Source organism: Bactrocera oleae, chromosome 2 (assembly GCF_042242935.1).
Source record: "Bactrocera oleae isolate idBacOlea1 chromosome 2, idBacOlea1, whole genome shotgun sequence".
NCBI lineage: Eukaryota > Metazoa > Arthropoda > Insecta > Diptera > Tephritidae > Bactrocera > Bactrocera oleae.
Window position 1 is genome coordinate 89,300,271 of NC_091536.1, and position 25,492 is coordinate 89,325,762.

Consider the following 25,492-nt stretch of genomic DNA (forward strand, 5'->3'; position numbering starts at 1 on the left):
TGCAATGCGACCCAATTGCTGTTACTCACCTTTTGAGCGAAGGAAATCCGTGTAGTTGATTTAAAATTGTAATGCCATACAATCAGCAAAACTGCGGCGATGCGATGCAACAGGATGTGTGCGAGATAATCTTGTGCGAGCGGCCAAATATGGTGCGAAATGCGTGTACGCTGACAGCGACAGCAACAAGAACAACACAACAACCACTATACCGAATGTTATATTTATTTCTAGTTTTTATTGCTGTTGTTTTTGTTGCACTGTGGTCTACTGGAGCACTGCTGATGACGCTGTAAGGCCACAAGTGAGCGAATTATTGGCTATTTCTTTGTGCAGTTTTATTTTTTTGGCGCTGCAATCAGCAACCAACAATCCGAAAAGGCCAAGTAATCGCGCTTACACACACACATAACATTTTTATATACGCAATCACTCATAATATGCGTGCAAACGTGTTGTCATTTTGTATGTTTGTCGGTAATTTACTTCTGATATGGCAACGCGTTGTGCTCGGCGCTTGCTGCGCGCAGTAGGTGGAAATGAAAAGTGATTTGCAAAATTACACACAACTTCGATGTGCAACAGTTTATTTAATTTTTGGATTATTTTGCTAGTTTATGCGCCTGCGTTTAACTTGCATTCTCCGGTGTAAGTTGTTGTTATTTTTTATTAGCAGGCGTGCGCTTGTTTTAGCGGATATGATGTGGAGTATTAATTATTTTGTTTTGGAATTTACATCTTCCAATATATTGTAGAATGGCGTGTTTTATTTATTTGATTTCAGTTATCATGTTTTTCAACTGAAATTAGAAAAAAGATACATATATATTTTTCAATTAAATCAAATTCAAAAATTTGTGTTAACAATATATTCTTGATGTGAGATATATAAAGAAAGGTTCTGCGGATTTTCGTCATTTGATAAGTCTATGTATACAGTAAATAGTGCTTATACGTTTCCAAAAAATTTAAACTTTAACAAAATTTACAGAATAAATAATATCAACAATCATCTAACATATAAAATCATATAACATTGAATTGTCTTTCTCATCTGTAATTTCTTATGATAAAAATTTTTGGATAACATTTTTACACCATATTGAAAATAATATAGTATCGACTGTTTGTTATAGATATTATTCCATTACTATATGTTCTCAATAATAAGAGCATGTAATTAGAGCAGCTATTAATATTCCTTTCTGTCAAGACATTGTCAGAGTTAAGAATGTAAGAAGACTGAAGAATGTTAACGAATAACACATTAGAATATAATTTCGGTTAGGAAAGGAAGCCGTAGTGTAATGATTACTAAAAGCTAGATGGGGTCCTAATAAATAAATATTTTGCTTATACTGCACATACACAAAATTTGAGGGGCACACCTAATATGAAGTTAAAATCAAAAAAAAAGAGTTTTCTTATTTCTATACTTCTAAAAGTAAGATACTAAAATTTTTAGTCGATATCGCAAATAGTTTATCTTCAAACGCATTTTTCTCGAAACAACATTGATTGAATTCGCCTCAATGATTACTGGAGTGGTTACTTTTTGACGATCGCGTGTAACTCAAGAAATATTTAACTCATGTCTTCAAAAACTTTACTGTGCATGTCCAAAGTATGTATAAATATATCCATGAAATTTAAAAACAATTGAAACAGTCGCCTATTTTAGACAGTCACATTACATATGTGTTCCCCGTTATGTAATTTCTTATTTAAAGAACTCAAAATATGATAACGAAAAAAAAAATATAACATATATACTTGTAGGTACATATAAACAGATATATCAGAATATAATTTCTATTTCGAAATTTACTAATTTATGATTTCTTATGCCTAATTTTTCTTCAAAGAATCTATCAGTGGCTTAATTTTTAATTTGAGAGAAAAAATATCAAATTTTGTAAGAAGAAAAGTATCAAAAAAAATGTTTTTTGTAATATATATATATATGTACATGTTTTTCAAACACAATTTATATACTTTTTATAGAATACTTCAAAGCACTAAAATTTACTAATGTAAAAATTGAGATGATTAATATTTTGCATCATTAATTATAGGTGTATTCACATCATTCCTTTCTCTAATTTGTATTGCTATCCAAAACAAGATGCTAATGACTACACTTATGTTAAGCATATGCTTTATGTGTATTTATATTTCTACATCTTACATGTACCGTAATATGAAGCTTTCTGATTTATTAATCATTTCTATAAAGTTATAATTATTATTTGTTTTCGTTTTTTCGTTTCTTTAGCTGTATCAGCCCACACAAAATCGTTTGCGCTAATGCAGATTTGTGGTAAAGCCAAGAGCGTGGAATTTCAAGCTAATACCGCTGTAGAAACAAAGTTGTGGAAGCAACAGAGTGCAACAAAAAGCACATTAATTTTCACTTATGTGCACATACAAGCATTTACTTTTATATATAGCCAAGCATAAGCTTTTCCAATATATGAACACATGCATTTTTTTATGTTTAACTCCCTTTTGTATCTTTTTAAACATGTGCCCTCCTACTTTTTGTTTGCATTGTTGTTTTTATTGTTTATGCGCTTAGATAAATGTAATTCAATCGTTGTTATTGTATTACAAATGCAGATGAATGCTATTTGGTGAGCCCGTGCATTAATAATACCAAAAATCCTTGCACTGAAAGCGAAATGCATGACAAATGAGAAGCTAAATTACTCCGTCGGCTCATATATCACTGAGCTTTTCGAAACTCAAGTTATTCATAAAATGTTTTTTTGTTGTAACACAATATTTTGTCGTTGCTATTGTGTGGGTGTGGTATAAAGTTTTTTTATTTGATATGCATATAATAGTTTTATTTGACAAGAGCCAGGAAAAAGTAAGAACAAATTATTTTCTAATTTGGAACTACCTTTTTTGATTTTTTATTGAAAAAGTTAATTATTGAAAAAAATTGCAAATGAAAGGTAATTTCTTAGATCTAGAAAGTAAATTATTATACAAAGTGGAAATGGAGTTAGTTATCGGGAGCTGCAAATATGTATGACTTTTTACCGTTATAATAATATAATTATATCGTTTAAATCATAGTGAGTTGCATTTCGAAATAAAAAATTAGCTTAAAAAAATATAAATATATATATAATTTTTTGGTATAACTGTTAAGATTTTTTGAAAACATATCATTATTTAAAAATTTGGATAAATTAAAACGAAAACTTTAAATAAACTGAGCGAAAATACTAAATTATTAGTAAAAAAATATATATATATTTAATAATGTTTGAATTAATTTTTTTTTTACAATTTTAAAGTAGTATTTAAAAATGTGTAAAAAATTTATATACAATAAATATTTTTCGAACTTTGTTAGCAAATCTACATTGTAAATTTACTGTCAAAATCACTATGAGTTATATAATAAATAAATTATAGATTAAAATAAGTTAAAAAAGTATATGTAGACAAGAATTATATATATTTATATATAATTAAAATAAAATATTTAATTTTAATTTTATTAATTTATTTATTATATATTTGTTATTTGTTTATTAATTTATTTATTAGTTTAAATAATTAAAATGTCAAAAGTACTCAGTTCGAAATATTATTATTCTGTTTGCCTAAGAAAGCTCTAAAAAGAAGTCAAACTATCGGTAATTTTCAATGGCGCAAGTTCAACTGATTAATTTGTCTTGTTCTTCCCTCACATCAAACTTTGTACAGCATAATAAAACAAATAAAAGCCCAAATTGGCCGACATTCATTCAACAGGCATCGGCAGTAATCATTTGTAGCCTGCAAAACACGAAATTTCAAAAACTGTTATTCAAATAACGCATACACACACACATATTGGCGAACAGGTATTGCGCATGCGCATCAAAACGTAATTTGCATGCAATGGAGTGTTGGATAATTTCGTTTTCTTATTACTTCGCTTTTATTGTTGCTCCTTTTTTTTATTCGCCGTTTTTCTTTTGCCTTATCGCTTTTTGATGCGCCGATGTTACAGCCGAACATTTCTCATATGGGACACGCTTTTATTAGCATAAATATCGGTGTGTGTATATATGAAATCAGCGGTTTGTCGCCGGCACTGATGGACGCATATCTATGCGTGGCATCAATAATGTCACCCTATATTCCCCTCCCCCTACAAGTATGCTACTGTTGGCGGTTGCAGCGTGTATGAATAATCGCAATCAGAACTGGATCTACCAAAGTGTTCAATATCACCGACAACAACAACATAAATGTGTTTATGAGTGCGCACATTCGCGTGTTCATCTTGATAAGCAATGCCGTCATCCACAAGTGAGTGAGCCAACCCATTTCATGCTTTATAAGGATCTGAGTTCGTAAAAGTGATAAATGCCTCGCCGGCCACATAACACTGCATCCACTATTATTGTTGTTGTTTTTTTGTGTAGCTGCTTGCAACAGCACCTCTTTTGACACATTTGCTTGCCACACCATTTTTGGCCATGACTTACAAGTGACAATGGAATTGTATGCAAAGCAGCTGTCAATAAATTAAATTGAAATTATTTCAGTTATAAATATAAAATCAGACTTTGCGCTGAAATATATACTAAGGAACGTTTGTTATAGCCACGTGTGAACTCAGCGCAAGATAAGTTTTTTATTGGTTTTGCACAGCGATACAAAGTCCGTCAGTGAAGAGAGCTTAATATCTTTGCTAGTTGAGTTCTTGACTCCGGTAAATACTAGAATTATTTGTTAGCTTCTTAGCCCTGAAGTGATTGCTTTAGGTCTGTCCGTCTCATAAATTTTTGGAATTTATGATATTTTTGCTTTATGTATTTGTTTCTTTTGAATTTAGTTAAGCACTGATACCACTAGCAACATAATTATTTAGTTCCTCAAGTGGTCGGATTAATTTCTATGACATGTGGTTAATACTCATATTAAAATAAATAAATAAATGTCACGTTCTCGATTTCCATAATATTCATTGAAATTCTTTTTAAAGAAGCTTAATTTATATGTGATTATAAAAAATAGTATTATCATGACAACATAACCTCGTTGAATCGTTGATGATTTCTTAAGTCATCAGTTGATCATCAGCTAATTTATCAGCTTAGATTTCTTTGAATGATCCATCGATCATTAGCCGAAGCCGAATAATTGCACTCAGCGCTCAACCTAACCTTGTACACAAACAAATTAAATACCATAGTTTTAATGGGTACAATTTTGGAACTATATTTATTTGTTAAAACTTTGCCACTATTTTTTTAAAAAATTTATTCTATTTACCTTTCGTAAACTCACTTTACTGTCGCATAATTTTCAGCGTGTTAAATAACTCATTAGCATTTTAATATGAGACACAGTAAATGATTGAAACTCAGTTAATTTTTTTACCTATAAGCAAAACAAGCGAATTAATTAAAATGGCATTATGTTTTATTTGTTTTCGAGATTGTGAAAGATTTTCAACTTGAATTTTGCTTTAATTGTTTAGAGATCTGAGATGATCAAACATTTAAAATATATTAAAAATTGGCAACAGAGGTAAGCAAAGATAAGCAGACACGAGTTTTAGAAAAATAATATATAGATCCAATATTTATTTATCGACAGATGGAACACTTTAATTTTGAAGAAGACACGGTGGAGTAGAAATTCAAATGAGCGTACAGACTTAGCAAATCTCCATAATAATATTAATGACATGAAGCTGAAATTGTTTTTAAAATTAAATATAAGCAACTTCTCTTAGTTAAGACCTTCTTAAAAAATATGCGTCCTCATGAAATATTTAGTCAGAATATCAGTGGTTTACAACATTCTAAATTTCTAAATTCTCACTACCACACGGTTAGTAGCTTATCACACTCGGTGTGCGACTTCATAATTCTAAAAACGCTCCGAAGTGTAAGCAATAACATATTTGAGTTGTTTTAATTGAAGTTTACACTAAAAAACTGCTTAATTTATTGTTATACAGTACAAAAATTGATTTTCAATGGAAGCAATAAATAAATAAATAAGAAAAAACACTACATAACAATAAAACAACTATATTATTCTGAAAAACTCCGATTTAACATTTTTCTTTAAATCATTTGAATATATTTTTAATAACTACCGAAGAGTTCGTTAAAAAATCATTTGTTTTCAGGTTCACACATTGAAGGGCAAGCTTGAATCAATGCCGGAGATGTCACATGTGTATTCTATTAACTCATAAGAAAATTTAATAAAAATAAAGACATCTGACAAGGAAAAGAAATACCCAAATTTGTAGCTCATACAACATATTTTCACTTTATCTTTACATCGTACAATTATTCGCTGAACTTGGCGCTGCTTTTCTCCCAACATTTTGACATTACAGTGTTGTAATATTATAAACACACACAAAGCAATATTGAAAGTAATAAAAGTAAATTGTTGCTGCATTCGTTTAAGTTGTTGTTGCCATTGAACATAAAGTCTATGCTTCTTCTCGATAGCGTTCGCTGCTATTGCTTTGTCTGCATACTCATACGTCAGCCTTTCAACTGGTTTCATTTTTCATGTTGCAAGCGAATGCTACAACATATGCTATGTGTGTTTGTTGGTATTGCTTGCTTTGTTGGAGTAGAAAGTGCAATTTGAAAACTGGATATGAAATCAGGATTTTTGTTGGTTAGTTTTCTTATTTTGCTTTCATATTATCGTCGGGTGAAAGTGAGTGATTTGGTTTTGAATTGATGAAATTGGCAGCGTCGTTATGAGGATATTGATGCAGCGAAAGTTATTGTGGTGAAGCATTAGTAATGGGATATAGTAGTATGACTTGTTTTGATGAAGAAATTATACTTGATTTGTTATTTTAGCATTGAACTTTTCATCTAACTTTTTTTCTAAATAACTGCACTATTGAAATGTAATGGCTATTGAAATACTAATTCCACTGTGTCAAAGGCTTATTATTTATTTAATATAGAAATTTTAACAATCAATTTGAAAATGCCACTGATACGTTGAAAGACTTGTACATAGAAAATTGTTATTGTTTAACGTTATTTTATATAATATAATTAATATTTGAAAATAAAAGAAATGTGAATTGAAATTTTTTCTGATATAATGATGATTTTTTCCTGATATAAAGAAAACTTTTATTGTCTGATTAGCTTATGATACAAAATTTCTTATTTTTTAAGCGGCGAAAATAAAAAAAAAATGTTCTAAGGTAAAAATATGCTCATATAATATATAAGGAAAAGTAAAAAAGAAGTACATATTAGGAAAGAAAATTTGGTTGCGAATAATACTATAATTTTTATAGATATCCGATTTTAATAAACTAGAAACTTTTTATAGAAAAAAGTGGAAAGTAATATATTCTGTAGTTTAAAATACCCTAAGTAGAGTATATTAATGTAATTTTAAAAACTATTGCCTACATTAAGGTGTACAGAGCAAAATATAGGAAATCTGTAGTAAATGATTTCCTTTTATATAAAGTTTATGTAAACAAATTTTAATATGATTTCGAACATGAACTTTTAATCTTGGAATTCCTAAAAAAAAGCTAGAAATTTATGAAAAAGAGAAAAGAGGCTAATACTTATGACAAGCGTTGTTTATATAGGTATCAATCATATCATTTAAGGCGACAAAGTGAAAGGTTTCAAAAAAATTAAACAAATCACGCCGATGACGCTTGTGGCGAAGTCTGTGGAAGACAAAAGTCGAAATATTCAGTGACATAAAAAGCAATACTTCATTCGTATTTAAATTTAAACTTGCATTATTGACTTAATATATGCTGCCAACCAACAGGCATTACATAGTCATATACAGTTAAACTTATGTGTACGTATATAGAAATATCTACAATATATGGACGCATAAAGTGTTTAGCCGATTTTCACTTAACATGCACAACATTTTGGCGACAGCAGCCAAAAATTAGCATTTGTATAAATACGCAATTAATTTATGATTGCCAATAATCATAATAGAAAATAAAACGGGTAAAAACAACAAAAAAAAATATATATACGCGTATATATATATAAATATTAGTAAAAAATAGTCACATAAACATGGATATTTTTATCAAGCATAAATATAGAATCAAATATGAAAAGGAGAAAGATAATCGGCTTTAATCTTTAAGCGGAAATCTCTTCTTCAAAAATATTATGAATATGCTTATAAAACTTTGGCTCTTATTTAATAATTTTAGCTTAAGACAGCAGGTGAGTTTCATGAATACGAAAAAAATTTAACTTATCCGTAAAAATCTGGTTAGGCAACTAGTACAGAGAAATAAATGTTAATTGCCTCTTCGCCGCTTTGCCATAAACATAATTGTAAATATTTGTATACAAAACAATTATTTGCTTTAAACTGTTCAAGCACACACACACCTACATATATTTATATGCACCAAAGTAAGGCTCATAAATCTAAGAGACGCTTATGCTTTTCCACACAACAACAAAGTTTAAGAGTGTAAATATTGACACACTTTTTCCTGTTCACTCTTGCTGTAGACCCGTGAATCGACTGCGAATGACTTCGCACTTAGCTGCTTAACGTTTGAGGAATGGCTAGTTGCTCATTTAGGATGAAAAAATTAAATAAAGAAATACTTAATAATAAAACTCAAATAAGAAATATCATGCATAGAAAGAAAGAGTCACTGAACTGCTTAGTTTAAATTTGGAGATTTCTTTCATGCCTCATGCTGAAGCAGTCCAAAAAATATCGGCGCGATTTAACTGTGAATCTATGACTTCCCAGTAAAACGGTGTGCAAGAGAAATAAGCGCATCTTTGGGTACTAACTATCAATATAGAGCATGTTGTTGTATTTTGGGTATTATTGTTGTTGTGGGACAGGTAAATAATAGAAGATATATACTATTTATATGTATGTATATGTATGTGTAAAGGAAGAACTCTACATAAAGAAGTTTATTCTCATTAAATATAAGCACGTTATCACTGTTTTTACATGAAGTCACGTAACGTTGCAGCGAGTAAACAGTTACAGAATTTGACGTTTTTGTTCCAAACACTTTACCAGTCTAATGCTCTTGACTTAAAAAATCATTGTTCACTTTTTTTTTTTAATGTTTTTCTCAGGACGTGTAATAACATTCTAGGAAAACTCGATTCTTAAGTTGTTACTAAAATATGCTCATATTTGTAAATTAATGGTCTAAAGCACGAAATAGGTATATACTAATATATTTTTGCTGAAGTTTAAAAGGATTGTTTTTAAAACGTATCATAGAAAAATTCAGAACTTTTAGCAATATTTTCTAGTAATTCGATCACAGATAATTTTTAAGTATTCCTTCCGAATATTTTTACTTAAAATGGTTGGATGAAAATCAGATTTGCTTACAAATTTTAGTGTAGTTCTCTTCTCGAAAGTGTGACAGTGTAGACGATCAAGTGGTTCAGAATTATGGACACGTAATAATTTCTACATACTATATGTTTCTATAATGTATTTTATGCAAATACGATATTGTTTGCAAATTTTTACATAAGCCCAATATGCATGTAGAATCATTCACCCATTATCTCTTCACATTTTAAAGCATAACTTTTTAACAAACAAATATATGAGTGTGTAATTTAATTACATATCCGTATTAAGATAGTCATTAAACTTTAAATTTTACAAAACACTTTAATCTTATATATATTTTTTTTTTGATTCCGTTATAAGAATTCTGATGTTTATGTCCTTAGTGACCCTCACCTCAAATTTAAACCATTAAATTGCATTTCAAACTATTGCAACTCACTTTCTACAATATATAGTTAAGCACCTCTGCGAGCAAAAAAACCCCAAGAAGAGTCATATAAGGAATTTTGTCACATGTAACTTTTATAAATCTATATTTATCTCTCCACAGACTGTATTGTAACCGGTTTACAATGACATTTCATCAAACCACAATTGCTTGTCAGGCATGCATTTTTATTTTTTTTTCTATTGTGTAGCCATGCTTGCGCGAAGATGCTCAAAAGACCCTGAAATGTTAAACTTTGAACACAAAACATCTGTTTAATATGTAATTGTTGTTGAAATTCCAAAATGGAATGCAATCACGGTGACAGAAAATGTTTTATTTAAATATTTTAAGGTGAGTATCTATTGGATAAGTCAATATATGTATGTGTACACTTGTGTACATATGTACTTTCAGAAGTAGTGGCTACTAGCTCATATAATGAACTAACATGTTAAGCAAAAGTATATACTATAATCAGTTTTTTAGTGGAATATTTTTGTATTTAGTTTTACTTATATATAAAAAATGTACGTTCAAGTAGTTCCTTTGCTTATATACCCTGAACAGGGTATATTAAGTTTACCACGAAGTTTGTAAATTATAGAAGGAAACGTCGGAGTCCCTATATGGTATATAAAAACATATATAAATGATCAGCGTGGTGAGCTTAGTGAATTTAGTCATGTCCGTCTGTCTAAATATATGTTTGTCTCTATGTATGCGAACTAGACCCATACTTTTTGAGATATCGAGCACACGTCCTTTGCTTGCCAAGAAACTACTCATTTGCCGGAACCGCTGAAATCGGACCACTATAGCATATAGCTGCCATACAAACTGACCGATCAAAATCAAGTTCTTGTACAATATAAAAACTGCTTTTTTATTTATGAAGGGTATTATTCATAGCTTTAGTGCAACCGAAGTTAAAGATTCTTTTGTTTTTATTAATTCTTTAAACAGTTAATCGAATCGACAGTTTTCATAAATGTTAGAGCCGGAAATATATACGGTGTCTGTAACCCAAAGATTCTTTGATATTATTTTATAGCAACTTAAGAAATATTGGAAAGTGTTTATAAGCCACTTGGTACTTTAAACTACTTGTCATGTAAAAGTTTACAGGGATTATTGCCTAAGGCAATGACACGATCTCTAAAGAAATAGTTCAGATCTTTTAGTTTCATTATATTTTGATTATTTACATTTCAGCACTTTTCATTTTCGTCTTCTACTAAAATTAATCATTCATTACAATCTAGTAGTTCTTTTTCTACCAAAAATCTTACAAAAAGTGAAATGAACCCCTGAAGTGACAATATTGCTTAACGACATCGATATAGGTAAAAACTGAACTAGAGTCTGCGTGTCGACGCCATTAGCCAGCAGCAACAATATTTTACGGCTCTGCGTGATTCGCCATTTCCAGCTAAACTACCGCTAAGTAGACTTCTGTGCTACCAAAGCGGTGCAATCTTGCGCGAACGTTGACAAAATGCAATCGCCCTTCCGCAGAAGGTAGCAGCCAACTGTGGCAAGTTGTGTGACTACAAGTTATTGGTAAAACACAACTAAGGCACACATGCTTATATATATGTGTGTGTCGGTGTCTCTATGTTGGTGTGTGAGACGTGAGCGTTGCTCTACAACGAAGTGTGCCAACGACAAGCGACGATAATAAATTACGCGACATTAAAATTAGCACGAAGAAGTAAAAAATAATAAAAGGAACAATGAGTATTTTACCAGATGCTAAAAACTAAAAACTATCAAAAGTGAGTTAGTTAAGGCGAAATGTTAATGCAATATTTGACTTGAGGTTACAAATGCATTATGGCCGCGAACGCGTTCACTTCCAGCACCAGTGTGTTTGTAAGTACTCACATGAGCTCACTATTGAAATGTGTTATTAGAAGTCAAAAGCAGCACATCTGCGGTCGAGCTTATGCAAGTTGTAGCCGCACTTTGCATTCATCTGCCAGCCAACTGGCTCAGCAAGTGCGCAAATGTAATTCTATCGCGCTGCCGGCGGTTAGTCAAGGGACACGAGAAGGTTGCCACCTGTTTGAAAATTTTAAAATTAAAGAAAGAAAAAGGAACTCTACAAAACCTAGAAAATTTAATAAAACTTAAACTTCACTAACATTTTCAGAAGGGTTGCCAACTGATTAAAAATTTCAATAGACTAAAACTAATTATTTTTTATTTTAGCTATAATTATTTGCATTAATTAATAATTAAATAATTATCATTAATTTAATATTACTTGAGCATACAGCGCCACTAGGTGAAAGCTAAACCGGTTTGGATAACATTGTTTTTGGATTGCTTGGTTTAATATTTTCACTTTAAAAAAGCTCTACTTCCATTCATTGAAAATTTTCAATAAAGAAAGTTTTGAGATAAAAACTAGACAAACTGAGAAAGTTTAAGAAACCTAGCAAAGGAATCTCGATTTGGGTAGAGCTGCCAACTGTTTAAAAATTGTAAGTATTTAATCACATGAGAGTTATACAGTATGGGCATCAAACTAAAGGGATTTGAGAATAGAGCGCTAATTTGAATAACATTACCACGTATTTGAAATTTCCCAAAAATACGTAAAGCACAACAAACTAAATAAATTTAAAAAAGCTTACCGTTGAAAATACTTTTTTTGGGCAGAGGGGCCAAGGTTCCATAAAATTAATTATAAAAATTACTGATATGAATTAGTTACAACAAAGTGTTCTTTAAAAGAGGGTTCTGTTTATATTTTTGGGAATTACTGCACACTCTTATATTTTTGTTCAAATCAAATTTATAGAATATTTGTAAATATGAGACTGTTGAGTAAAGAACCCGAAATTCAATATTCGAAATTCGAAATTTAATATTTTTATTACATTTAAGCCACAAATCTATACAAAGCTAGTTTTCTCTTCAATCTAATTTGAGTACATTCTCACAACTGAGCAACTAGTATACAACTTAATTGGTAAAAACTAAAATATACAAATGCGTAAACAAACACTGCACTTGTAAAAGCCACAAAAAGTGGGTATATAATAGCTGCATGCTTAAGTAGTTAGGTAAGAACGCACAAAGTCCAAAGAAACTGTTCTATCTTCTACATACACACAAGTATATACGAATATAAAAAGTAATTTGCTTTATAATTATGAACACTTATAAAAATATAAGTAAATATGTGAAAAACAACGCACACGCTACTAACTGTTGTTGACTGTCCACACGCCGGTGCTTTATTTGTATGTAAATAAGTAAGCGAGCAGCACATTGTTATTCATTGCAGTGATACTAGCCAGTTTTTTTTTTAAATTTAATTTTTATTAGTTTTTTTGCTGTTGTTTTCTTTGTTTTTTGTCTTTATGGACTTTTGTCACAGCTACACAGCGCCGCCGCCACAGTGGCATTTTAATTGACGAAGCTTTTATGACTTGCAGCAGGCGCTTGTCGATTATGCCATGAAGATGCAGCTATAGCCAACCCATGAAAAAATACAAAAACAATAAAGAAAACAGCGAAATACGAAATCAAAAAAAACCACAAACAATGAATCTAAAAAGTAGCTAACAAGTGGGACCAAAAATATAATTTCGCTGAAAACACCAACAAAAGCACACTTTTCACCGCTGCAGATTGGGGCCCGCGCCGTGCACTCTGCAACAGTGAATATGCTTGCCCTTTAGGATGTGTGTGTGTGTGTTCAAGCCTCACTTGACGGTTGCGCTTCACCAAACAATTACGCCTCACAGTCCACAACTGCTTTGCATACGAGTGTTTTAAATATAAGTATAAGTGTGTGTGTGTGTGTGCGGCATATATTGTTGCCACAATGGCTGCCGAATGGACGTGTAGCTTATTGAAATTGTCGCCGTATTGTCAGCTTCATTGTCAGGTTTGTGTAACGAGTCTTTTGTTTGCGTATATGTGTATGTGCGTGTATTAGTGTGTTGCTGTGCTTGTTTTCGGCTTTTGTTGTGGACGCGCATTGAGTGATTTTTATGTTTTAAGCAGCGCAGAAACACTGTGATTTTTAGTTATTTGTTAATATATATATATATTTATACTCTCGCAACCTGCTGCTACAGAGTATAATAGTTTTGTTCACCTAACGGTTGTTTGTATCACCTAAAACTAATCGAGTTAGATATAGGGTTATATATATATAAATGATCAGGATGAAGAGACGAGTTGAAATCCGGGTGACTGTCTGTCCATCCGTCCGTCCGTCCATCCGTCCGTCCGTGCAAGCTCTAACTTGAGTAAAAATTGAGATATCTTTATGAAACTTGGTAGGCATGTTTCTTGGTACCGTGAGACGGTTGGTATTGCAGATGGGCGTAATCGGACCACTGCCACGCCCACAAAACGCCATTAATCAAAAACAAATAACTTGCCATAACTAAGCTCCGCAATAAGATACAAGACTGTTATTTGGTACACAGGATCACATTAAGGAGGGGCATCTGCAGTTGGAACTTTTTTTTAAAAAGTGGGCGTGGTCCCGCCTCTAATAGGTTTAATGTGCATATCTCCTAAACCGCTAACGCTATAATAACAAAATTCACTAGAAGTAAACGTTTTTAGCACTTCTATTGACGGTGTGAAAATAGTTGAAATCGGGTGGCAACTCCGCCCACTCCCCATTTAACGGTACTGTTAAAAGCGCGATAAATCAAGCACTAAACACGCCAGAGACATTAAATTTTATCTCTGAGATGGTATAAATTGGCTTTATAGGAATCGCGTTCAAAATTAGTCAGTGGGCGTGGCACAGCCCACTTTTAGGTGAAAACCCATATATTGAGATCTGCTTAACCGATTTCAACCAAATTCGGTACATAACGTTCTTTTCATGTTTCTATGTCACAGTGCGAAAATGGGCGAAATCGGACTACAACCACGCCTACTTTCCATATAACACCATTTTAAATTCCATCTGATTATTTCACTTTCCACTATGCAAATCAGGCAACAATGATTATATCGGGGTAAAACTTTGCGTGAATAATGCAATTAAAGTATGCCACCTTGCGGCCAAAAATTGTCTAAATCGAACCAAAACTGTTCAAACCCCTAAGTACTAAATATGTGGACCCCAGTGCCTATAGTTGACCTTCTACCGAAAATATCAGTCAATTCACTAAGAAATCTCAAACGAGTATACCATTTGACTTTGCGAGAGTATAAAATGTTCGGTTACATCCGAACTTAGCCCTTCCTTACTTGTTTTTTTTTAATTTTTAATTTTTTCTAAAGTTTTTTTTCTATTAAACTTTTATTTTTTGCATATGCTTTAAAATGTCATAAAAAATTATTCGCAGAAAATTTGCTTTAGAAAGTGTACTTTTTTCAGCTATTGAGCAGCGCTTTACTGCTAGGCCGTGCGTAATTGAAATTTCTATTGCTTTGGTGTTGCGTAAACGTTTTAAGAGCTTTTACCATACCGTAGTAAATTTTTACCGATAATCTTTAAGCCCTGCATTTTGCCTAATATAATTATAGCTTTAAACTTAAATTTTTGTAGTTTACTTTTCTGCCTTTTAATTTTTTAGTAATAGATTCTTGAAATAGCAAGATAAATACAGAAAAAGTGGCATACTAATAGTTTTTCTAGCTGAAATTCATAGCTTTTAGACTCTAAGAAGTAATGCTTATACACAGCAAGTAGACGTAGTTCGCACTCAGACACTTCATGGCTGCTTTAGAATGTCTTGCTCTTTGGCATGAACTCAATTTCACTAATAATTTCTTTAGCAAGCACCAAATAAATAGCGTGGGTGTAAGAAATGCAGTTACATTCGTACATAGTGGGTTTCAGCCACATTTATTAGCTTTTTGCTAACTTTATCTACAACATGCCATCTGCTAACTTAACTTTTGTGGTCTCATCACGGCAGCTTATCCACAGCTTCCTGCCGCATTTCACTCAACTAGCAACTGCTCAATATACAAGTACAATCCTTACACAGCTCGAGTCTCTTATGAGTATACAAACATACAAATATATTTTAACCGTTTGCCGCGCTTTTTCCACAAAGTTCATAACCTTTTGCTTTACGAGTTTTTCATAGCATCCTCTTGCCAAATAACTAAACCTATTTAGATTTTTTTTATAGTCCGGCAGCTTTGAGTTGCCTCTTTGTTGACTATTTATTTGGGTTCTCTATGTGACTTGGTGTGGCGCATCTGCTATTGAGCGCATAGCAACCGCAATGTCTACTCAGTAGGACAACTCTCACTTGGCGCAGTGAAAAAATGCCAACATTGTAAATAAAAGTTAAAAAAAAAAATTGACGGATGAAAGGTGCAGCTAGCGCAAATAAATAAATGACAAAATTTATGAGCGTCATTATAAGAAATAAGGAAGATGTGCTTCATGCAAGGGACTACACAAAAATATAAAAACATGAAAAGAAAACAAAAAATATCAAGATATAAAGAAACAAAAAAAAAAAAGTTTTAACTATAGAAATAATAAATAAATTATAGAAGAAAACGGAAAATATATGAAAAGCCGCCAGCAAACCACAATGTAATAAAGAGCTTATGTAAAAAGTCACATAAAGTAACTTGCCACAGACCTCAGTTCAATAAAAACAAAATAAAAGATCCTCAGTCAGTCGGCGCCGCACCTTTTCTACACGTCACTATTTTTCATTTGGTTTTTGTTGGTTTTGCACGTGTCTAGTGGTTAAAGCTTACTTGTTCTGCCGGAATTTGACATTTTACTTCAATACTAGTGATGCCAGATTGTTGTTAGTCTATATAGCAACCATCCAGTAGTAGCAACAACTACAAAAACTGCATGCCGAATATTCGCAAAGTTCGCATTAATGGGCTTTATTTCTAAGCCGTTCCTTGCTGCTTCGTTTTTGGTTGGGCACCTTAGTGGATTTATATGTCGGTAATATTTTGTGAAGATATTCTTTGAAGATCTACCATACAAATGTTTTCGAAAAAGCAAATATGGGAAAAATTCATCGAATACTTGCATATATTATGCGAATTAGGGTGGTTGTTATATGTAGAAAGTAAATTTTAGACGACTCAGACATCTATCATTCGAAGCTGATTTGCTGATTTGCGCTGATTGAAGCTTCTTAAGGCGAAACTCGTTTCAAAGCGTATAATTCACGCCGCTATACATGCGTACATATGTATTTATTTATGATTCACATCACTCTTTTTTTCCTAAACTTAACCCTTTAAATATTAATGGTTGAAATTTCATTATTATTACCAGTGAACTATTTTTATGTTATATGGTGTTATAACAAAGAGGAGAGATTAAAATAATAAAAAATCTCTGCGGAACATTAATTCTAATTTTAGGAATAATCGTCCCCAGTATTTCTTTCTTATATAAATCCGGCTTTTCCGTCTCTAGCACCATTTACAGTTAAAATTTCGGAAAAATTTTGACACTGTAAATATGAAACACTCGTTTTTTGAGAAAATTAAATTTTAGGAATATCAAAATATTATTTGAAACATAAATACACTTTTTACCAACAATTTGACACTCGCGTCATCTAATGGATTTTCGGTAGTGACTCTCTGTAATTATACAAATAAGTTTGTAAAACTTTAGCGCAATCTGTTGCAGTTTATTATATGTATAAACATACATACAAATATAATACTATTTTTAAACATATGTTGTATAATATATAGCTATCAGGATAATGAAAAATATTAAGAAGATGTATGACCAATCGCTGATTGATGGAAAACATTTATCATGTCAGCTAATTGCTAAAACAACAGCAAAAATAAGAAGGAAAAATATAACGAAGTAATAGTAGTAAAAGAAAGCAAATATAATTCACAAAAGTAGTTTCTATAAAATAAAGGAAAAAACATTTTAAGCTCCCAAAAAATAAGCTTAAGGCAGTGGAATAAAAAAAAATTATAAAAATCTAAAAAAATGGAAAATGAAAAATCTACTATAAAATAAATTAAATAAATAGAAAAATTATAAAAACTATAAAAAAGCTGCGGAAATGCCACAACTCTATTAATCGGTCGGTATTCGATTGTGTAAGCAACTTAATTGGTGAATAACTCAATCGTTGCTTATAAAAGCGTTTGCGTAAGTAAGAACTAAAGCAAAAAATTGGTTACAAATTACGAAATAAGTGAGGAAGTAGAGCCAAAAAGAGGAAAATCAAAAATCAGCAGCTTAAACTGCTGAACAAATGCTGAAATGCTTTAATTTTTAGTGTTGTTGTTTTTTTATTTTTGAGAATAATGTGGCAATTTAAGTAGCGAAAATTGGTCAGTGGCTCTTGGCAAGCAACAACAAAAATAACAGCAGAAACAGCCAACACGCAAGCACAAGCCAAGTGAATGAACTCACGGCGCAGCATATTTTTTTCTATTAAATAGCTGATTAGCCGTAATTTGGGCATGAAAAAATATGAAATGATGAACATGCAAGTAAGTATTGCAAGTATGATTGGTAATGTTTACTCAAGTATTAATTCAGAAAAAATGAAAAAAAAAAAAAAAAAACATTAAAAATATATAAACAATATTAAAGCGAGCGAGATGAAATATTAATTGAAATGCTACGCCGAGTAAGTCATGATTAAATTGTGTTGTTTTTGATTGTATAGTATATCGTATACGTAATTAACGCTAGATATGTTAGGATGGAAAGTCTTGAGCCTAAAGCGAAAAAAATATTAATCATAACTCATATTTTTGATTTTTTTTTACTGTTAGCCATAAAAATATTTAAAAACACATACATTCACACATATATGTGAGCTTCTGCCTAAAGCAGCATATAATTTAATTAATGCTAAACATATGCAGCGCTACAAATATGTATGTATACTTATGCCTAAGCCCATTTTTTATTTTTCTATAAATACTTTAAACGAAAGTCCCACATACTTTCTGCTGAAGAAGCTCTAAGTGAAAGCAGCACAAGAATTCAGTTGCGACGCTGGTAAAATTAGGGATAGGCGGCGCCAGCATAGCCGCCAAAACCTTATATGTTCCTCTTGCAGCATCAGCACAAATATTTGTATGTATATGTGTTGTTACTGTTCTTGTACGTTTATCTACCGAGTAAGTGTGATATCTGACCCATTTTCCATTTGTGCGCCGACGCGTACTTCTGGAATATGAGTTTCTTAAAATTAAAATAATTGTGGCTGCTGCTAACTGTGCCACTGGCTCGTACACATGTACATAAGAAGATATATAAGAGTACCTAGATATGTGAGAGTACTTAAGATTGTAGCCAAAATAGGCAGTGAAAACCTTTAAGCTAGCTTAAGTTTGGGCGAAAATGTGCTCATTTAAAATTTTTTTTTAATTTTACTCTTAACATACTTTTAGTTTTGAAAACATTTAAAGGTGGAATGTAGGTTACGAGAAACATAAAATTAAATAGAAAGTGTGTAAAAATGGAATATGCAAAAAATTAACTGATTTGACATTAACATATTATTTCCAAGTTGATTGATTTTTTTTTGCAAAAGTTTCAGTTAATGTCCATATAAATATTATTCAATGTAAACAGGCTGTTTATTTTCAATTTTTACATTTGCCATATATTTATAGAATCATTATTTAAGATACGCCAAGTATACTTCAAAGCGTCTTATATCTTATACATAATAAGGAACAAGTGAATAGATAAAATTATGTAAAGTTTCTAACTGTACTTAGCAATGAAAATTTGTAATATTTCACATATGGACTAAAAAAGATAGACCAAACGGTTTTCTTGCGTTCTTTCTCAGAAGGTTGACTCAGAAATTTTGGAAATTCAGTTGTAAGAAAATCCGTGTTGCAAATAATGCATTAAAAAAATTTAATTAATATTTAAATATATCTTTTTATTTTGTAATCCCGAAAATCTTAGTTTAAAATAATTTGTAAGTTTCTAATCCGGATTAGCAAGTAAAATGAAATTTTTATTCCCAAAAAGGAATTAAAAATTGAAAATATATTTTTTCATCCAAAATTTTTGAATAAAAAAATTAGAACTGGATAAAATGGTTATAGAGCTCTTTATTATTATAAGTCTACACCGTTAATAATAATACTGATCAAGCAAAAAAGTCGTCGGATTTAAATCAATCTTAATTTCTGGAATATTTTCACTTTCCTAAATAACTTTATACAAATCTTTTACTTTTCCTGAAAAGATATTGATTATTTGTATTGAGATTGACAATATTTTTCGATGGTTTCTTCTCAATAATTGCTCTTTTTCGAACTGGTGTCAGAGTTCGGTCTACTCCGCTAACATTTCCGTTTTCTTTAACACTTCAACTGCAATTAATTCAGTTTCTCCCTTGTTGAATGTCAGTTTTCAAAGTATTCTTTAAGGAAGTTGATGGAGATGATTATGGTATTTTTAATGACCAAGATAAGTTTTTGCAATTGACTTGAAATATTTTGTGGCTGAGCGACATTTTTCTCATTTCAATACAATAACATTCTAATGGTTTTCATAGATTTCTATTTAATGTTGTCTTAAATCATGTTTTATTTGAAGACATCTCCTGCCCCCATACACTTAGCATATAAACATTATGTAACATCTCATCATCACTAGAAATGGTTTGTGCCCACGATTCGTGTACGTCATTAAGCGACCCTTTTTGGACACCGCTGTCATTGAATTCCTTTTAAAGCCGAATTCTTAAGTAAGTTAACGGTTTATAGTAACAGACAGTTGCCAATAGAAAAAAATTACAGACAAACATTTTATTTATTCTACATTTTATAACAGTCGTTAAAATAATACCGCTTTTACAAGTTTCAAAACCAACAGCGAGTAAAAACTTTGAACGAGTAATGAATAAGAACTAAAGCGCATGCAAATTTAATATATAAAAAAAAACTACCGTAATTAAACGCTGGCGCTTCCCTAATATTTTTTTAATTTTATAGATTAGTAGCGCTTACGCAGTGTACATCAGTGAGAGGGGAGAATACCTGCCTTTGCAGGAATATGCAAAACAGTGTGCCTTTCCTAACAACAAATGATCTGCGGCGACTACTGGGAACTTGGCAATAACTGCGCTTGCCAGCTGCGCGCACTCAACTCATTGGCCGCGCTGTGTTTTTCGGCAATTGCACCTTTGCATTAAGTGGCTTTAACTGCTTTTGACCTCAATTTGGCGGGCAATGGGTATGCAAATGAACAGTTGGACTCGTTTAACTGCACACACATATACTTACAAATATGCACACATTTGCGCTTTTAGGCAAATGCGCTATCGGCCACAAGTGGCATGCTACTCGTCACTGCCACATGCCGCTGCGGCGCCCACTCGCCAGAATTGCCGAAAGCAGGCAAGAGCCTGCGCGCGCGACCCGAGAAAATTTATAAAAAAAACAACAAACAATTATAACAAAGCATGTGAACTCTACACACAAACTCTTGCATCGTGGTACCACCGAAATTGGCAAAATGCCATACATATATGCATAGATATACAGATATAACGCGCGACCTAAATTCAAGTTGCAACTTGCAGTCAATAAAATATATGTGGCAGCCACGAAATGACGCCATGGCCCAGCGCCGTGCACAGCGTGTTCACCTGTCACTCGCTACGCTTGCTGGCGGTTTTCCTCGCAGCTATTTTCCTTCGCCGAAATAGCTTTTTATACTCTCGCAACCTGTTGCTACAGAGTATAATAGTTTTGTTCACCTAACGGTTGTTTGTATCACCTAAAACTAATCGAGTTAGATATAGGGTTATATATATATAAATGATCAGGATGAAGAGACGAGTTGAAATCCGGGTGACTGTCTGTCCGTCCGTCCGTCTGTCCGTCCGTCTGTCCGTCTGTCCGTCCGTCCGTGCAAGCTCTAACTTGAGTAAAAATTGAGATATCTTTATGAAACTTGGTAGACATGTTTCATGGTACCGTGAGACGGTTGGTATTGCAGATGGGCGTAATCGGACCACTGCCACGCCCACAAAACGACGTTAATCAAAAACAAATAACTTGCCATAACTAAGCTCCGCAATAAGATACAAGACTGTTATTTGGTACACAGGATCACATTATGGAGGGGCATCTGCAGTTAAAATTTTTTTTAAAAAAGTGGGCGTGGTCCCGCCTCTAATAGGTTTAATGTGCATATCTCCTAAACCGCTAATGCTATAATAACAAAATTCACTGGAAGCAAATATTTTTAGCACTTCTATTGACGGTGTGAAAATAGTTGAAATCGGGTGGCCACTCCGCCCACTCCCCATATAACGGTACTGTTAAAAACTACTAAAAGCACGATAAATCAAGCACTAAACACGCCAGAGTCATTAAATTTTATCTCTGGGATGGTATGAGATGACTTTATAGGAACCGCGTTCAAAATTAGACAGTGGGAATGGCACAGCCCACTTTTAGGTGAAAACCCATATCTTGAGATCTGCTTAACCGATTTCAACCAAATTCGGTACATAACGTTCTTTTCATGTTTCTATGTCACAGTGCGAAAATGGGCGAAATCGGACTACAACCACGCCTACTTTCCATATAACACCATTTTAAATTCCATCTGATTATTTCACTTTCCACTATGCAAATCAGGCAACAATGATTATATCGGGGTAAAACTTTGCGTGAATAATGCAATTAAAGTATGCCACCTTGCGGCCAAAAATTGTCTAAATCGAACCAAAACTGTTCAAACCCCTAAGTACTAAATATGTGGACCCCAGTGCCTATAGTTGACCTTCTACCGAAAATATCAGTCAATCCACTAAGAAATCTCAAACGAGTATACCATTTGACTTTGCGAGAGTATAAAATGTTCGGTTACATCCGAACTTAGCCCTTCCTTACTTGTTTCTATTCCAATTTTGCTCGGTTTGCCTTTTGTGGTTATAAAATGCAGAAACATTTTAAGGTCAATTAAAAGTGGTTGGAATTGTTGCGGGCAATCGACATACAGACAAAGGAAGCCAGAAGCGAGTAGAAAAAGAACAACTTGTGTTTTTTTGTGACAACAACGGTGTATGGAAGAAAATATATATAATAATAAGGTTGTAGATAATGGTATTGTGAATAAAAATTGAAAATAAAGTATGTGTTTGTAAAATTTCAAATAATATTTAATGCATATTACTTATATATAAACAAAAACTATTATTACATTAGGGTGGTAACGATTTCTAATTTTTATTTAGATCGCTCGGGACTCAATTAAATTAATAATGAAATGAAAAAATTCTTCCCTACTATATATTTTAACGTCTTCTTTTAAAGCTCGAAAAGCTGCAGGTAGTTGTTGACCTAATGGCATTTCACAACTTATCCGCATCACATGCATGCCGAATAGGCATTAGTGACGACGATACCAGCGGAAAGTACAGGGAAATGAACATAAGAGTGACGCTGAACAACTTTTTTGATGCTGTCCAGCCTTATTTAGAACTCGTCGTAAATATCCAAAAAAATTGGAATTGCTTCAGCGAATTTTAAATAAATATATATATTGTAAGAGGAATAAAAATAATTTTTTTATTTAGGATAGCAATAGTATAAAGAGTTTGTCATTTAAAAATCCTTCTTGGCTCCATTTAGCAACTATGAGTTATTTCTCCTTTTCTAACAATTATATCGTGGGTGTAGACAGCAATTAAATAATGGAAACCAGCGGCAAAATACTTATTTGGAATAAAAAGCGAGCAATAAAGACCTATGCATATCCGATTCATTGATTTTATTAATAAGTTTGACTTAGAAAATATTTCAATTTCAATTGTGACAACGGTAAAACTAGCTCAGCGGGACAAGTCACGACGTAGCAGCCACTTTTTGCGGACGCGAAGTGTTATAGTGTTGTTTTTGCACAAAAAAACATTAAAGTTTATATACTCAAGTGATTGATTATAATATATAAGTTAAAATATTAAAATAAAGTCGAAACCAGACTATTTTGTGTTAGACAATTTATCACAAAAGCAACAATAACATTTATGCTAACTTTCCCATATCTGATGTGATGATTATCTCTAATTTACAGTAACGCAAATAACAGTCTAGTTAACAACATGTTATAAATGATGCTTTTATTATGCAGCCGGCACAAGAAACAATAGAAACGTAGTCAAACAAAAATCAGTGAGCATAAAAACACAATAATAAAACTGGCGCTTGCTAGTTAAGAGTCTAATGGCTACCAATAAAATATAGCAAACTATAAACAATCAACAGCAAACAAATAAATACTCGCTACAATTCAGCGTAATTACATTTGTAATTTACTAATCACGCCAACGAAATATAACTGTGCGTATGTGAGTAAATGGTTATTAGTAGTTTAGTCGCGGTCAAAGATGAAAAAAGTGATCAAGCAATCAGTCAGCCAAATAAAATATTCAATTACAAACATACTTCTAGGCGTTCAAGCACTGACTGCGATTGCATGCAAGTTGCGGTGAACTGTTTCAGCTTTTCCCACAATTATGCGGTTTCCACGTTTTACTACTTACAGAGTTGCCATTGTTTTGCCAAGTATTTATTTAGAAAATGAGATATGCACCGCGACCTAACTTCTATTGTGCCCTAGTATTTATTACTATTCCCGCCGTTCATGGGAAGCAAACTAATTAGAATATAAGTTGGAAAAAATTGCTGCTTCAGAATGTAAAGTTAGGTAGCTGGCTTTACTTTCGAGATATTTTGCTGTTGTTGCTCAATTATAAAATTTATTTATGTAGTTTTTTGAGGACGCTAAGAGCTCAAAATATTTTTTCAATAGGATTACCATTTATTCAAAATCTCAATTCTATAAAACTGATATAATATACAAAATAATATATTATGAGTGCCAAATGAAATCGAAAATGTTAATAAATTATTTCCTCAACTAGTGTTGCTATCACTTAGAAATATATGTAGAAACACGTTTTTATTTCAGAAATTTTAATATAACAATATTGGTAATTAATAATGATATTTAAACAAATTATAACACATATCTAAGTATTTAATTAGGGTTGCCACAAATTGAAATTTTAATTCAAGTATATACAATATCAGTAAATATGAGCAAACTTTTCCCGCAAATTTAAATGTTTACATGGTTTGTGGGCAGGGTTGCCATCTAATTAAATTTTTCAAACAAATTCAATATTACGATCTCAGTACATACGAGCAAATCCTTATTCATATATAACTAATATTTTAAGATTTTTTAACAGACTTGCCATATAATGGAATATTTTTAAAACAAATTTTTGTACAATATCGGTACAATCGAACAAACATTTTTAATAAATTTTTGAGCAAAGTTGCCAATTTTTTAAAAATATAAATAAAACAAAATTTTTAAATAAATTATATAACACAATTTTGGCTTCTTAAAGATAAAAGGAAACGAAAGTTTTCTTAGAATAGTTTTTAGAAACTTTCAGAATCTGCGTTCTGCTTTATTATAAGAAATTTTTATAAAACCTTTTTGTCCTTAATTTTCGATATTTCAACACGTAATTACTACTAGCTGCACTTAGAATCATTTAGTTAATCTGTTATACACTTTATTACTTTTTTTTATATTTCGTTAACCTGGAATGTGGTTCTAAGATTTTAACAATTAACTGTAAATTATTGATTGGCGCGCTCCTTGCAAGCTTAATTACAATATTTTATTTTTGAGAAGTTCTGCGAAATATGAACAGCGTACTCAAAAATTCAGCTTTTATTTGCTTATAA

The 25,492-nt window shown here is 31.9% G+C and overlaps 1 protein-coding gene across 3 annotated transcripts in view; it reads right to left on the bottom strand.

Moving 5' to 3' along the window:
- LOC118681661 (cadherin-99C-like) overlaps window positions 1-25,492 on the bottom strand; it is a 383,201-nt gene that overhangs the window by 346,394 nt on the left and 11,315 nt on the right. For 2 of the 3 annotated variants that reach the window (XM_070105966.1, XM_070105964.1), the window contains one exon: window positions 30-800. The exons of the other annotated variant lie outside the window; for it this stretch is intronic. The gene's annotated coding sequence lies outside the window, so the exon portion shown is untranslated. The remainder of the gene's footprint in view (window positions 1-29; window positions 801-25,492) is intronic. 3 annotated transcript variants of the gene reach the window in all.